Here is a 15,721-nt window from a genome sequence, read left to right as displayed (position 1 = left end):
TCTCAAGGTTTTTATGATGTTTGATATTTGTAAGTCATTACTGCATTTATGCAAATGACTATGGTGAATAAAGCATACAAGCAAAATCACAGTACCTAGGAACATAGTGAAGGAAAAAAAAAATCTAATTTCATCATATTTACAAAGCATTCTTTTCCCATTTATTATTTCAGCCCATGTTCTATATTAATGTAGAAGTTCAGCAATATCTATTGCCATTTTACATATGGGAAACCGAGGTCTTGGAGAAGTTAAGGTCATTTAGGGAAACTGATCTTGTACCCAAGATGCATGTAATATGAAAAATTCTCTTTCAATCTGATGTAGTCCAATACCACCTCTTCTAATGCCAGTTAGAATTGAATTCTGATTCATTCACTGTCAGTCAAATTCAAATAAGAAATATTAATTGGAAGCCTCCCATAAGTTCATGTGATTTTGGGGACTAAAAATGAAATGAGAGACACTATGTCTTCAGTGATCATATAGAATTTAATGGGTGGTGGGGGAGATAGACAAATAAAGCAATGACTTCCAAACATGAGAACATACAGGAGTAAGCAGAAGTACCATTGGAGCACTTAAAAGACCATAAATTTGAGGTTACCCAATGTCTCTGTTGTCCTCGGTTAATTATTGATGGCACAGATTTCATTGTGGAAAGCAGTCTGGTTGGGATTATAAACTATATGGCCACCTTACCCAACCTATACTGGGAGATGAGGCAAAGCTTTTTGGACGAAGTTGCCCTTAACTAATCATCTCCTTAAAGGTTTCCCAATGAATTTCTCAAATTTCTGTCTTACTCACCTCTAATATATTATCTATATTGTCACCAAATGATCCTTCTGAAACCTGAATCTACCAATGTCACATCCAAGCTTTAAAAAACTTTTGTGGTTCCTCATTGTATATAGGATAATCTCCAAACTCTTTAGTGTGGTTCATAACTCCATGTCCTGGCCCCTGATTATCTGTTCAAATTCATTAAAAACAAAAGAAAAACAAACAATAAACATGCCTCTTGATTCTCCAACAGTAGTAAACTACTTGAAATTCTCAAATATGCCATGCTATTTCAGAGCTTTATACCTTTGCACATGCTGTTCCTTGTGAGTGTAATGCTTTTCCCTCAATACTGTTCTGCCTAGTGGACACATATACCTTTATTTTGGCAAACCTTCCTTGAGCCTCACAAACTGAAATATTCCCCTTTATTACACCACTGTACCATCTCTAGATTGGTGCTCTTAACGCTATGTGCATGCTATTTTACATGTTGTCTCTCTGACTTAGGTGCAGATTATTTGATGGTAACCAGGTCTCATCTGTATGTCACAAGCAGAATACAGAGTTTTCATTCAGTAAGTGTGGATTTATATAGATTCATTAGAAATGAGTTGGTAGGAAAGGGCACGGGGTAGGAGAGGTTTGCCAGAAAAAGAGGAAAGAATATGTGAAGACAGAGATGTGCAATCATATCAAACCATATCTAGAAACTGTAAATTATTTAGCATACCTGGGTCATGGAATAATTATGAGTAATGAGGTTAGGGAAGGAAATTTTTCTGTGTAACTTTAAATGTAAAAACATACATCCTGGGGGTTATCTATTTTGCTTGAAAGTGTTATTTAAAAAGAGATAAAGAAGCTGAAAGATTCATGTATGTATTTCTTTCATGGGTAGTGGCTGAATGCCTACCATGTAGCAAGCATTGTGCAAAGCAGCGCAGCATACCCTGGTTGTAAGGGTAGCTGATAACTGGCTCCTTGCTAGTGCTCTTCTCCCTGCTCCAATTAGAGAATCCCAGAAGTAGAAATGACTTAATTAGGAAAGAGGTAGGAGCCTAAGAGTTAGTGATCATGTCCTCTGTGCACCCCTTATTTCATACAAAAGTAAACTAAGAATCAGGAACCAGAGGATATGAGAGGCAGAGCCAGCACGACTCAGAATGCACTCAGGCAAGACTCCAGTTCTACAGGGCCCTGGGCTCAGTCAACTTGCCTGGGTGAAAACAATAGGAGCAGCAGCTTAACCAGCTACTGGAAAACATCCACTGACCCCTGCCTGAATCCACAAAATGTCAACCAGTTTCCAGCACTTATGGGATTTTAATGAACGCTAGACAGAAATCAAAGAATCAAAAAGCTGATAAAGGGAAAAAAACTTTTGAATTCTCCAGACTGCAAATGCAGTCAACTTTAAATGAACCTCCCCCCCCCCCCACCTTTCCACCATAGAGGAATTCATGGTATTAATTCTTGCATTCTTGGAGCTATTATGGGCAAGTAGATGTAGGACTGGAGAAGTTTGTGAGGTTCTTGTATTAAAGAAATAGGGATTTTAGAAGGTTTTTAGTTTTTCCTGACTGCCCTGGGAAATTTATTGGCTCTTTGGAGAGAAAAGGGGATCAATTTAAAACATTCTCAAGGAGCCTTAGTAGTTTCAGGCTAATTCTAGGAGAAATATGACAACAGAGTAAATCCAAAGACTTTTCTAAGCCTTAACCCTGGGAGATGCTAGTCTCAGCTTTAGGGGCTTCTTGCTTATATTCCTGGTGGTACTTTTTAAGTGCTAATCTTTCATTCTTAGATTTTAGAAGGCCCATTGCTAACCAGAGCTAAGACCACATAATGTATTTGCATTTCATCCTTCCATAGTTTTTTTTTTTTTTTTTTTTGGAGTATGGTATATATATGCCTGCCTGAGTTAAGTCATGGCATGGTGGATCTCATTTCCCTCCCAAAATGAACCTGTAAAAGCCTTTTGTACTTGTGCAAAGGCAAAAAAAAGGTGTGTATGGGGGGGGGTAGATTTAGAATATTTGTAACAGAAAGGATTTCTAAATTATTTGCTTTTTAATTAAGATGCATAGAATCTGGGGTTATGGAAAATGCTCTAATATTGTATTCTGCCATGACAGGTAATTCTGAACTAACATGGCCCAATAAAGAGCTTTGAGAAGGAGGCAATGCATCTAAACAAAGCAATTATCTTGCTTCAATAGAGAGGGAGGGAGGCGACTTTGAATGCTTCAGGAATGCATCAACCATCAACACTCAGGTATAGACAATGGTATCTACTAGCCAGTCTGGGATACCACAGGAACTTATCTCCTCACTGCTAAGGTGAAGAAGCAACTTATATGACACCAGGGGAAAGCACATCTGAAACATACACTTCTCTTCCCTTGTGTTCATTCCTCAACAGGCCCAAGACATATAAATATATGGCATCATGCTTTGAGTTCTGTTCAGTGTTAATTCTAGCATAGAAATGGAAGCACTTCGAGTCACACTGAGCCTAGAGCATCAACCAGTTGCTTCATTTACTCATAGATTTACTAGAGTATCTTCCATGGCTTTTCCAATTAAAGAGGCTGCCAAATGTGGGGTGCCATCTTGTATACTGAAATAATCATGTCATTTAATCACCATAACTGGTCTGCACAATAACTCACACTGAAGTCCCAAAAGTACTGAGCATAGCATTATCACGGTCTCCAAGATCTTAAATATTTTTGCCTCTCACCGTGTCCTTTCATTGTCCTTCCAACTTCCTCTGCTTTAACCATATTGGATTGTTTTCACTCCTTGAATATACCCCTGTTTTTCTCTGTCTCAGACCATTTTGCACTTGGCATTTTTCTGCTGAGAACTCCACCAGACTTTTTTTTTTCATCTGGCTCCTTTTCAACATTCAGGTTTCAGTTCACATATGACCTCCACAGACAGGCTTTCCTTGATTAACCCTGTTTAGTATAACCCCTTCCAGCATGCTCTATTCCAATTTTAGTTTTTATAACATGTATCACCATTTAAAATTCCTACTTTTCCCCTCTTGTATATTAGCTCTCTCTACCTACTAGGATTGAAGCTCTATTACAGCAGAGAAGCATGTGTCTTATGTATTGTCATTTTCCCAAAACTCAGAATAGTGTCTGGCATAAAGTGAATGATCACAGTTTGAATGAGTAAATATCTACTAAAATTAAACAATAATATCATTGCTGTTGAGTTGTCTAAATCAGGAATTTTACCACATGCTCTGTCTAGGAATAGCTAGTGCAATCAATGAGGCAGAATCCTTTTTCTGTGGGCTTCCGTTTATCCCATACGCTTCTGATTCAATATGAAACATATCAAGGTTTTGGAAAGAAATGAACTTAGTAGAGTTCAATCATGAAAATAACGTTGTTTCTTTTCCATTCATCATTAAACTTGTTTTATGGATGACTTTTTCTCCCAGTACTTGGATTAATCTCAGGCAGTCCCCATTGAAATTCCAAGACATTTTTAGAAAACAAAAGTGATATCTTCATGTTCAAGTATTAAAATTATAACTTAACAGCTCTAAATTAAATCAAAGTTAAAACTTCTCTTCCCTAAGAACAAGCCTGTTCAAGCTGGGAAGGCTGCAATAGAAAAGGTCATTCATTGGTTTGGATTCTTTCCCCTTTCTCAATCACCTCTTCAATTAGTTAACTACTGATTCATACCCCTCTTGGGTTGGGGCTGGGGGAGAAGTGATTAGAGTAGAAGGGTACAGTTTTACATGGCCAGTACATACATAATCTGGTACCAGAGCCTTTGACACATGAGTTGACCAAAGATGACTTTCTGCAGGGACATTTTTTCAGGTTCTTCAAATATCTTCTAGGGATATCTAGGCTATAATTCTCTTGTCCTGGACAGTGTCTCTCCTCTGGCTAGCCACAAATACTCAATCTCCACTTGCTGTATTAGAGACCCTTCATCCCTTCTGATAGTCTTCTTCTCTAGGACTTTCTAAGCTCACTTTCTGTTGTTTCTTATCAGATTTCCAGAAATTATGCTGGTTTTTCTCTGCAAATTGTGGTGGGAAGTTCAGCTTGATCCTCGGGGCAGGAGCGCCTGTATCCATAGGATCTCACCTTTAGACACTGAAGTGTAGGTAAAATGCTGGTCATTCTAGCCCTCATACTCATACTCCAGAGGATACTTTTTAGCCTCCCTAAGTATCTCTCTTGATTTGAAGTGAGGTAGAAGCCTGGACTCCCTTTATCCGTAGGAAAGGGATGAAGAGCACAGGGACAACATTTTCTAAATAAAGCCTCTGTTATACCAGCCCCTGCTAGTCCTCCCTTTTAGATTTCTCAGTATTGCATAAGAAACAAAGCCATTGATCCTTTAAATCCAGGGGAAACATAGCCAGCTCTCTGACAGGTCCCTTTGAAGTCTGTGTAGTTGGACTTATAGTTGGTGAGGGAAAAGCCCACCTTTATATCTAGGGAGAGAATACATAGCACATTGACAGCTTTCTTCAAAAACCATCCATTTTTATCTAACCTTCTCACCGCAACCCTTTTATACTCTTGTGGATGTTAGATTATAGCTGTCTGGACAGTTTTACAATAGCTTTGCATGTCTTGACGAGCAATTTTAGCATGTCATATTTGAACATGTGGATGATTAACATTTACTATATTAATCTAGGCCTTTTGGGAATCAGTCAAAGATGAGACAAAGTCTCATTTTATATCCCTGTTTCATTAATATGTATATTATTGAATAATATTAAATCAGTAGTCCCCCTCCCTCATATTACCATATTTTTCCTCCTGTGAGAGTTTTATCATTTACTAATGGTTCAGGAATATTTCTATGGAATAAGTTCATATTCAGAGTGGAATCTATTTTTAGAAGAGGAAAAGGAACCAGCTTTAGCTAGTAGACATCTTATAAACACACTGGATTCAAGGGAACATATATAGGTGAACAAAATGTTGTAAAATATGAGACAATATAGGGAAGAAACTACAAAATGGTTTGCATGGTTTTGGCCACAGGAGTTGTGAACAGAGGAGAGTGTGAGTTTGACCAAATAGAGTAGAAGTTATCAACAAAAGCTGAACCTCACATTTACTATTTTTAGTTGTTCTATCAATGGGCCTCTTGATTTTTTTCAAATATTATTTGAAAGAAAATGGTTGCAGCTTAGCACTCCAGTCCTTGGAAAATGTTTTCTCCATTAATGCCTGTCACTGGGCAGTGATCTTTCAGTTCTGTGAGATATCATCTTTTATATAATCCATCCTGTTTGGTTTGTTTCCAGTTACTTTCTATTGACACTGGCAAAGAACATCTGTATTCTCCCATAATGCCCCTAAATTCAAGCTTACATGCAAGTAGTAGGTGTTCAATTAGTGACTGTTTATTTGATGACCAGCTTAGTTTTGTTGTTTAGTCATTAAGTTCCTATTGTTTGAAAATATAAGTTACCATAAAGAGGCTCTGTGCTGGTTTGAATCTGTGGTGGACCCCAGAAAAGTCATGTTTTTTAATCCTCATCCAATATTACTGGCTAGGAGGTTTTTTTTGTTTGTTTGTTTCCATGGAGATGTGACACACACAATTGTAGGTGGTAACATTTGATTAGATGATTTCCATAGAGGTGTTCTCCACCCGTTCAAGGTGGGGTTACTTACTTAGCCCTTTAAGAGGGAATGATTTTGGAAAAAGCCACAGAGCCTGTACAGCCAGAACCCTTCGGAGATGAAGAAGGAAAACACCCTTGGGGGAGCTTCATGAAACAAGAAGCCAGGAGAGAAAGCTAGCAGACATCGCCATGTTCACCATTTGCCTTTCCAGTTGAGAGAGAAACCCTCAACGTCATCAGCCTTCTTAACCAAGTTATCTTTCCCTGGCTGCCTTAGATTGGACATTTCTGTAGACTTGTTTTAGTTGGGACATTTTCACAGCCTTACAACTGTGGACTTGCAACTTAATAAATTCCCTGTTTTAAAACCCATTCTGTTTCTGGAATATAACATTCCAGAAGCCTGTAAACCAGAACAGGCTCCCACTGGGAATGATGGGGCAATGGGAGTATCTATAAAGATAAGAGCAGCAATGGATTAAAACAAATCAAATATGTTTAAATCCAAGCTCTTAATGGAAAAAAAAAGTTATCATTGAAGGATACTGTGGAACTAGCTCATTATTTGAAAAATGCTTAATAAAGGGAAAAAGTCAAGGAATTATCTGACTTTTTACTATATAAATTGTGTGACCAATAGTATTAAATTACCACTGTTTTCAATTTCTAATAGTTTTGAATGTAGGCATTCAGCATCGAAAACTGTATCAAACAAAGAGAGACAACCAAACATTTTCTGCCTCCTGGTGGACAAATAAATCATTTATGAAATATTCTTGTAAAAGGAAATTGGACTCCAATTTGTTCAAGCATGTAGAGCCAATTTCCAATTTGTAGGAAATACAGAGGACTGAGGAACATGTTAAATTATACCATGGGGATGCAGTCAATATTATTTTGATTATGGAATAATCCACAAGACAAATCACCTGGTTTACTTGACAAATAAATTGTAGGAGAGGGGTTGGGTAGATGAGAGAGGGGGAGTCATGGAGAGGGAGAGAAAGGGAACATACATATTAAAAAAGACTTAAAACATGTGTCAGCCAGTCCTGATGAATATATACTATTTGAATCCTGATTCAAAAAATCATAAAAATAAAAAAAAGTTATAACCCTTATGAAACAATCATTTGATTATTTTAAAAATTGTCAAACAATTCTCAGTGTGACAATGGTATTATTCTTATGTCTAAAAAATCCTGATCTTGAAAGATATGTACTGAAATATTTATGAACAGTATTATATGGTAGGGTGGTGCAGTGGTGGCTCAGCGGCAGAATTCTGACCTGCCATGCCAAAGACGTGGGTTTGATTCCCCATGCCTGCCCATGCAAACAATAAATAAATGGAAAAAAATTATATGGTAGACGAGATTTCCTTCAAAATTATATGGAAGAGTTAGTAAGACGCGCGGATCTTAGTTTCTTCTCCAGGACACCTACTAGGGGAGTAGAAACGATACAGAAAGCGCCCAAAGCCACAACAGAGATAAAAAAGACAGCGTACCCCATCCTGGAACGGCTGGCTGGCTGAGAGAAGCAGCTCGGGTGAGATCACCGAGGCGCGTGGGCCTTACCAGGCGGGGTGGCAAGCGGCCGGAGTTACTCCCTTCCCCCTTCCCGGGCCGGCTGGGAGAATTGGAGAGGTGGTCCCCTGAAACCAAGGCGACTGGCGCCCACACCACGCGCAGCCCCCGGACCAACTGAGAGAATTGGATCGGAAACCCCCAGGCCGCGGAGAACGGTGACCCCGTGACTCCCGGGGAACGTGCACTCTCTCGGGCGGGCCGCTGCCGCTGGCGCCCTCCCACCACGCTTGTTGCCCAGGGCCGACTAGGAAATTCGGACGGGCTCTTTCCCTGGCTGCGGCGACCAGCAACCCTCCCTGCGTTCGGACACCCTCCCTGCGTTCGGACCCCGGGCCGGCTCAAGCCGCTTCGGCTAGCGAACCCCCAGGACGGCGAGAGTTTTCCAAAGTTTAAGGTCCCACAGCACCTTTTACTGGTGGGACCCGCAGACAAACGTGTGCCACGAGCGCCACCTACTGGGCAGGATAAGAAAAACAGAACCCAGAGATTTCACAGAAAAATATTACAACCTTGCTGGGTCCAACACCAAGAGAAATCTGAATAAATGCCCAGACGCCAGCAGCAGAAGATAACTGTCCACGCTCAAAAGATTGAGAATATGGCTCAGTCAAAGGAACAAACCAATAGCTCAAATGAGACACAAGAGCTGAGACAACTAATGCTGAATATACGAACAGAAATGGAAAACCTCTTCAAAAATGAAATCGATAAATTGAGGGAGGACATGAAGAGGACATGGGCTGAACATAAAGAAGAAATAGAAAAACTGAAAAAACAAATCGCAGAACTTATGGAAGTGAAGGATAAAGTAGCAAACATAGAAAAAATAATGGATAGCTACAATGATAGATTTAAAGAGACAGAAGATAGAATTAGTGATTTGGAGGATGGAACATCTGAATTCCAAAAAGAAACAGAAACTATAGGGAAAAGAATGGAAAAATTTGAATAGGGTATCAGGGAACTCAAGGACAATATGAACCGCACAAATATACGTGTTGTGGGTGTCCCAGAAGGAGAAGAGAAGGGAAAAGGAAGAGAAAAACTAATGGAAGAAATTATCACTGAAAATTTCCCAACTCTTATGAAAGACCTAAAATTACAGATCCAAGAAGTGCAGCGCACCCCAAAGAGATTAGACCCAAATAGGCGTTCTCCAAGACACTTACTAGTTAGAATGTCAGAGGTCAAAGAGAAAGAGAAGATCTTGAAAGCAGCAAGAGAAAAACAATCCATTACATACAAGGGAAACCCAATAAGACTTTGTGTAGATTTCTCAGCAGAAACCATGGAAGCTAGAAGACAGTGGGATGATATATTTAAAATACTAAAAGAGAAAAACTGCCAACCAAGACTCCTATATCCAGCAAAATTATCCTTCAAAAATGAGGGAGAAATTAAAACATTCTCAGACAGAAAGTCACTGAAAGAATTTGTGACCAAGAGACCAGCTCTGCAAGAAATACTAAAGGGAGCACTAGAGTCAGATACAAAAAGACAGAAGAGAGAGATATGGAAAAGAGTGTAGAAAGAAGGAAAGTCAGATATGATATATATAATACAAAAGGCAAAATGTTAGAGGAAAATATTATCCAAACAGTAATAACACTAAATGTCAATGGACTGAATTCCCCAATCAAAAGACATAGATTGGCAGAATGGATTAAAAAACAGGATCCTTCGATATGCTGTCTACAGGAAACACATCTTAGACCCAAAGATAAATATAGGTTGAAAGTGAAAGGTTGGGAAAAGATATTTCATGCAAATAACAACCAGAAAAGAGCAGGAGTGGCTATACTAATATCCAACAAATTAGACTTCAAATGTAAAACAGTTAAAAGAGACAAAGAAGGACACTATATACTAATAAAAGGAACAATTAAACAAGAAGACATAACAATCATAAATATTTATGCACCGAATCAGAATGCCCCAAAATACGTGAGGAATATACTGCAAACACTGAAAAGGGAAATAGACTCATATACCATAATAGTTGGAGACTTCAACTCACCACTCTCATCAAGGGACAGAACATCTAGACAGAGGATCAACAAAGAAATAGAGAATCTGAATATTACTATAAATGAACTAGACTTAATAGACATTTATAGGACATTACATCCCACAACAGCAGGATACACCTTTTTCTCAAGTGCTCATGGATCATTCTCAAAGATAGACCATATGCTGGGTCACAAAGCAAGTCTTAACAAATTTAAAAAGATTGAAATCTTACACAACACTTTCTCGGACCATAAAGGAATGATGTTGGAAATCAATAATAGGCAGAGTGCCAGAAAATTCACAAATACCTGGAGGCTCAACAACACACTCTTAAACAACGAGTGGGTCAAAGAAGAAATTGCAAGAGAAATTAGCAAATACCTCGAGGCGAATGAAAATGAAAACACAACATATCAAAATATATGGGACACAGCAAAGGCAGTGCTAAGAGGGAAATTTATTGCTCTAAATGCCTATATCAGAAAAGAAGAAAAGGCAAAAATTCAGGAATTAACTATCCATTTGGAAGAACTGGAGAAAGAACAGCAAGCTAACCCCAAAGCAAGCAAAAGGAAAGAAATAACAAAGATTAGAGCACAAATAAATGAAATTGAAAACATGAAAACAATAGAGAAAATCAATAAGGCCAGAAGTTGGTTCTATGAGAAAATCAATAAGATTGATGGGCCCTTAGCAAGATTGACAAAAAGAAGAAGAGAGAGGATGCAAATAAATAAGATCAGAAATGGAAGAGGAGACATAACTACTGACCTCACAGAAATAAAGGAGGTAATAACAGGATATTATGAACAACTTTACGCTAATAAATACAACAATTTAGAGGAAATGGACGGGTTCCTGGAAAGACATGAACAACCAACTTTGACTCAAGAAGACATAGATGACCTCAACAAACCAATCACAAGTAAAGAAATTGAATTAGTCATTCAAAAGCTTCCTAAAAAGAAAAGTCCAGGACCAGATGGCTTCACATGTGAATTCTACCAAACGTTCCAGAAAGAATTAGTACCAATTCTCTTCAAACTCTTCAAAAAAATCGAAGTGGAGGGAAAACTACCTAATTCATTCTATGAAGCCAACATCACTCTCATACCAAAACCAGGCAAAGATATTACAAAAATAGAAAACTACAGACCAATCTCTCTAATGAATACAGATGCAAAAATCCTCAATAAAATTCTAGCAAATCGTATCCAACAACACATTAAAAGAATTATACATCATGACCAAGTAGGATTCATCCCAGGTATGCAAGGATGGTTCAACATAAGAAAATCAATTAATGTAATACACCATATCAACAAATCAAAGCAGAAAAATCACATGATCATCTCAATTGATGCAGAGAAGGCATTCGACAAGATTCAACATCTTTTCCTGTTGAAAACACTTCAAAAGATAGGAATACAAGGGAACTTCCTTAAAATGATAGAGGGAATATATGAAAAACCCACAGCTAATATCATCCTCAATGGGGAAAAATTGAAAACTTTCCCCCTAAGATCAGGAACAAGACAAGGATGTCCACTATCACCATTATTATTCAACATTGTGTTGGAGGTTCTAGCCAGAGCAATTAGACAAGAAAAAGAAATACAAGGCATCAAAATTGGAAAGGAAGAAGTAAAACTATCAGTGTTTGCAGACGATATGATACTATACGTCGAAAACCCGGAAAAATCCACAACAAAACTACTAGAGCTAATAAATGAGTACAGCAAAGTAGCAGGTTACAAGATCAACATTCAAAAATCTGTAGCATTTCTATACAGTAGTAATGAACAAGCTGAGGGGGAAATCAAGAAACGAATCCCATTTACAATTGCAACTAAAAGAATAAAATACCTAGGAATAAATTTAACCAAAGAGACAAAAAACCTATATAAAGAAAACTACAAAAAACTGCTAAAAGAAATCACAGAAGACCTAAATAGATGGAAGGGCATACCGTGTTCATGGATTGGAAGACTAAATATAGTTAAGATGTCAATCCTACCTAAATTGATTTACAGATTCAATGCAATACCAATCAAAATCCCAACAACTTATTTTTCAGAAATAGAAAAACCAATAAGCAAATTTATCTGGAAGGGCAGGGTGCCCTGAATTGCTAAAAACATCTTGAGGAAAAAAAACGAAGCTGGAGGTCTCGCGCTGCCTGACTTTAAGGCATATTATGAAGCCACAGTGGTCAAAACAGCATGGTATTGGCATAAAGATAGATATATCGACCAATGGAATCGAATAGAGTGCTCAGATATAGACCCTCTCATCTATGGACATTTGATCTTTGATAAGGCAGTCAAGCCAACTCACCTGGGACAGAGCAGTCTCTTCAATAAATGGTGCCTAGAGAACTGGATATCCATATGCAAAAGAATGAAAGAAGACCCATCTCTCACACCCTATACAAAAGTTAACTCAAAATGGATCAAAGATCTAAACATTAGGTCTAAGACCATAAAACAGTTAGAGGAAAATGTTGGGAGATATCTTATGGATCTTACAACTGGAGGCGGTTTTATGGACCTTAAACCTAAAGCAAGAGCACTGAAGAAGGAAATAAATAAATGGGAACTCCTCAAAATTAAACACTTTTGTGCATCAAAGAACTTCATCAAGAAAGTAGAAAGACAGCCTTCACAATGGGAGACAATATTTGGAAATGACATATCAGATAAAGGTCTAGTATCCAGAATTTATAAAGAGATTGTTCATCTCAACAACAAAAAGACAGCCAACCCAATTACAAAATGGGAAAAAGACTTGAACAGACACCTCTCAGAAGAGGAAATACGGATGGCCAAGAGGCACATGAAGAGATGCTCAATGTCCCTGGCCATTAGAGAAATGCAAATCAAAACCACAATGAGATATCATCTCACACCCACCAGAATGGCCATTATCAACAAAACAGAAAATGACAAGTGCTGGAGAGGATGCGGAGAAAGAGGCACACTTATCCACTGTTGGTGGGAATGTCAAAGGGTGCAACCACTGTGGAAGGCAGTTTGGCGGTTCCTCAAAAAGCTGAATATAGAATTGCCATACGACCCAGCAATACCATTGCTAGGTATCTACTCAAAGGACTTAAGGGCAAAAACACAAACGGACATTTGCACACCAATGTTTATAGCAGCGTTATTTACAATTGCAAAGAGATGGAAACAGCCAAAATCTCCATCAACAGAAGAGTGGCTAAACAAACTGTGGTATATACATACGATGGAATATTATGCAGCTTTAAGACAAGATAAACTTATGAACCATGTAATAACATGGATGGACCTAGAGAATATTATGCTGAGTGAATCCAGCCAAAAACTAAAGGACAAATACTGTATGGTCCCACTGATGTGAACGGACATTCGAGAATAAACTTGAAATATGTCATTGGTAACAGAGTTCAGCAGGAGTTAGAAACATGGTAAGACAATGGGTAATTGAAGCTGAAGGGATACAGACTGTGCAACAGGACTAGATACAAAAACTCAAAAATGGACAGCACAATAATACCTAATTGTAAAGTAATCATGTTAAAACACTGAATGAAGCTGCAGCTGAGCTATAGGTTTTTGTTTTGTTTTGTTTTGATTTTACTATTATTACTTTTATTTTTTTCTCTATATTAACATTCTATATCTTTTTCGGTTATGTTGCTAGTTCTTCTAAACCAATGCAAATGTACTAAGAAATGATGATCATGCATCTATGTGATGATGTTAAGAATTAATGATTGCATGTGTAGAATGGTATGATCTCTAAATGTTGGGTTAATTTCTTTTTTTCCGTTAATTAAAAAAAAAAAAAAAAAGAGAAGGGATAATTGGAGATGAAGGGATACAGACTGTACAACGGGACTGGATATAAAAACTCAGAAATGGACAGCACAATACTACCCAATTGTAATGCAATTATGTTAAAACACTGAATGAAGCTGCATGTGAGGTATAGGTTTTTTGTTTTTGTTTTTTTTTGTTTTTTTTCTTTCTATTATTGTTTTAATTCTTATTCTGTTGTCTTTTTATTTCTTTTTCTAAATCGATGCAAATGTACTAAGAAATGATGAATATGCAACTATGTGATGTTATTAAGAATTACTGATTGTACATGTAGATTGGAATGATTTCTAATTGTTTTGTTAATTCTTTTTTTAATTAATTAAAAAAAATTATATGGAAGAGAAGATAGTGGGTGGGGTATAGATTCAACATGACTGATTATGAGTTCGTAATTGCTGAAGTTGGGCAATGGATATATATTATATATATCCATTGCCCAACTTAAATTAATTAAGGAGTTTATGTATTCTATCCTGTCTGTTTTTTAATATGTTTCATATTCTTTGTAATAAAAACTTTGAAAATACTAAAGAGGAATGCAATTTATTAATTAATATTGATCTTCTTTCACGACAACCTAATAAGGTATTTCCTCAAATGATAAAACAGCCTGTGAATATCTGTTTGTTTTAATTGAAAATATGCACTACAGTTTAGCAGTACAGTTATTTCTACCTCTGGCTTATGGGTCCAAGATAGCTTCAGGAAATTCATAATTACCCAAAACTGTATGAAAAATTAATTTCAGATGTGCATTTTTAAACTCATTAACATTATTACTTTTTAAAGAGTCACTGCTGAGAAATTTGGACTTTTAAAAATATCTGCTCTTTTCGTTTCCTAGATGCTAAAACAAATACCATATAATGGGTTGGTTTGACAACAGGAATTTATTGGCCCATGGTTTCAGAAGTTACAAGGCTTACTTCCTCCTGGGAACAGTCTTTTCTGGCTGGCCAGCAATCTTTGGGGTTCCTTGGCTTTTTCATCACATGACAATGCACATGGTGGCATCTTCTCCTTTCTCTTCTAGGTGACATTGACTTTCAGCTTCTGACTTCTTCCCATGGCTTCTTTCTCTGTAGCCTTCTTTGTAAAGTCTCCAGTAGTAGGATTAAAATCCATCCTGATTCAGTTGGGTCACATCTTAATTAAAGTGACCTCATCAGACAGTCTAATTTTTGATAGGTTCACACCTACAGGAATGGATTAAGATTAAGGTGACCTACACAGCTCCAAGCCACCATATGTGCCAAATGAAATGAAAAGAACAGCAACAACAACATAATATACTAAATCAATGAGAAAATATTTTAATTTTGCCAAACCTGGTTCTATGCCAAAATCCAGGCCACAGCAATGTGCAATTTGAGGCAAAGCTTATTTTTTAGCAAAATGCTACTGCTATTTGCATTACCCTGGCTTTGTTTTGTCCAAATTCTTCCACTCAAAACCGCCTCTTCTGTAGACCATGCCCATCATTTAAGGCAGCCCCTTTTTTGGACCATGACCTCCTCTGATTTATCTTGGGCAATATATAGCTATCAGAATTTTTATGAACAATTTCTAGATTTCTATATGTGACATTTTGTATATTGTCTCTGAACGTACATGATAAATTCTCTAATAGAGACCACGTCTTTGTCGCCTGTGTGTTCTTCTAGTTGAGTGAATCAGGTGAGTCACTCTTCATTTCATTTTGCCCTTGAGTCTAGATTTTAAAATGTCCATATTAGATATTGCAAAGGAAGTCAAGTAAATGACCCTGTTTTAAAGCAATTTTAATTTTTTTTTTTTTTAACATGGGCAAGCATCAGGAATCGAACCCAGGTCTCCAG

General features: G+C 37.5%; 1 long non-coding RNA gene across 1 annotated transcript in view; it reads left to right on the top strand.

Annotated features, from left to right (window-relative positions):
* LOC143654266 (uncharacterized) overlaps positions 1 to 3,763 on the top strand; it is a 220,736-nt gene extending 216,973 nt beyond the window's left edge. Inside the window, exons 4-5 of the long non-coding RNA XR_013161734.1 lie at positions 1,297 to 1,364; positions 2,925 to 3,763. This is a non-coding gene — a long non-coding RNA (uncharacterized LOC143654266). The remainder of the gene's footprint in view (positions 1 to 1,296; positions 1,365 to 2,924) is intronic.
* Positions 3,764 to 15,721: the final 11,958 nt, after the last annotated feature.

Source organism: Tamandua tetradactyla, chromosome 13, assembly GCF_023851605.1.
Source record: "Tamandua tetradactyla isolate mTamTet1 chromosome 13, mTamTet1.pri, whole genome shotgun sequence".
In the NCBI taxonomy this organism is placed as follows: Eukaryota; Metazoa; Chordata; class Mammalia; order Pilosa; family Myrmecophagidae; genus Tamandua; species Tamandua tetradactyla.
This window is presented reverse-complemented; position numbering and strand designations above follow the sequence as displayed.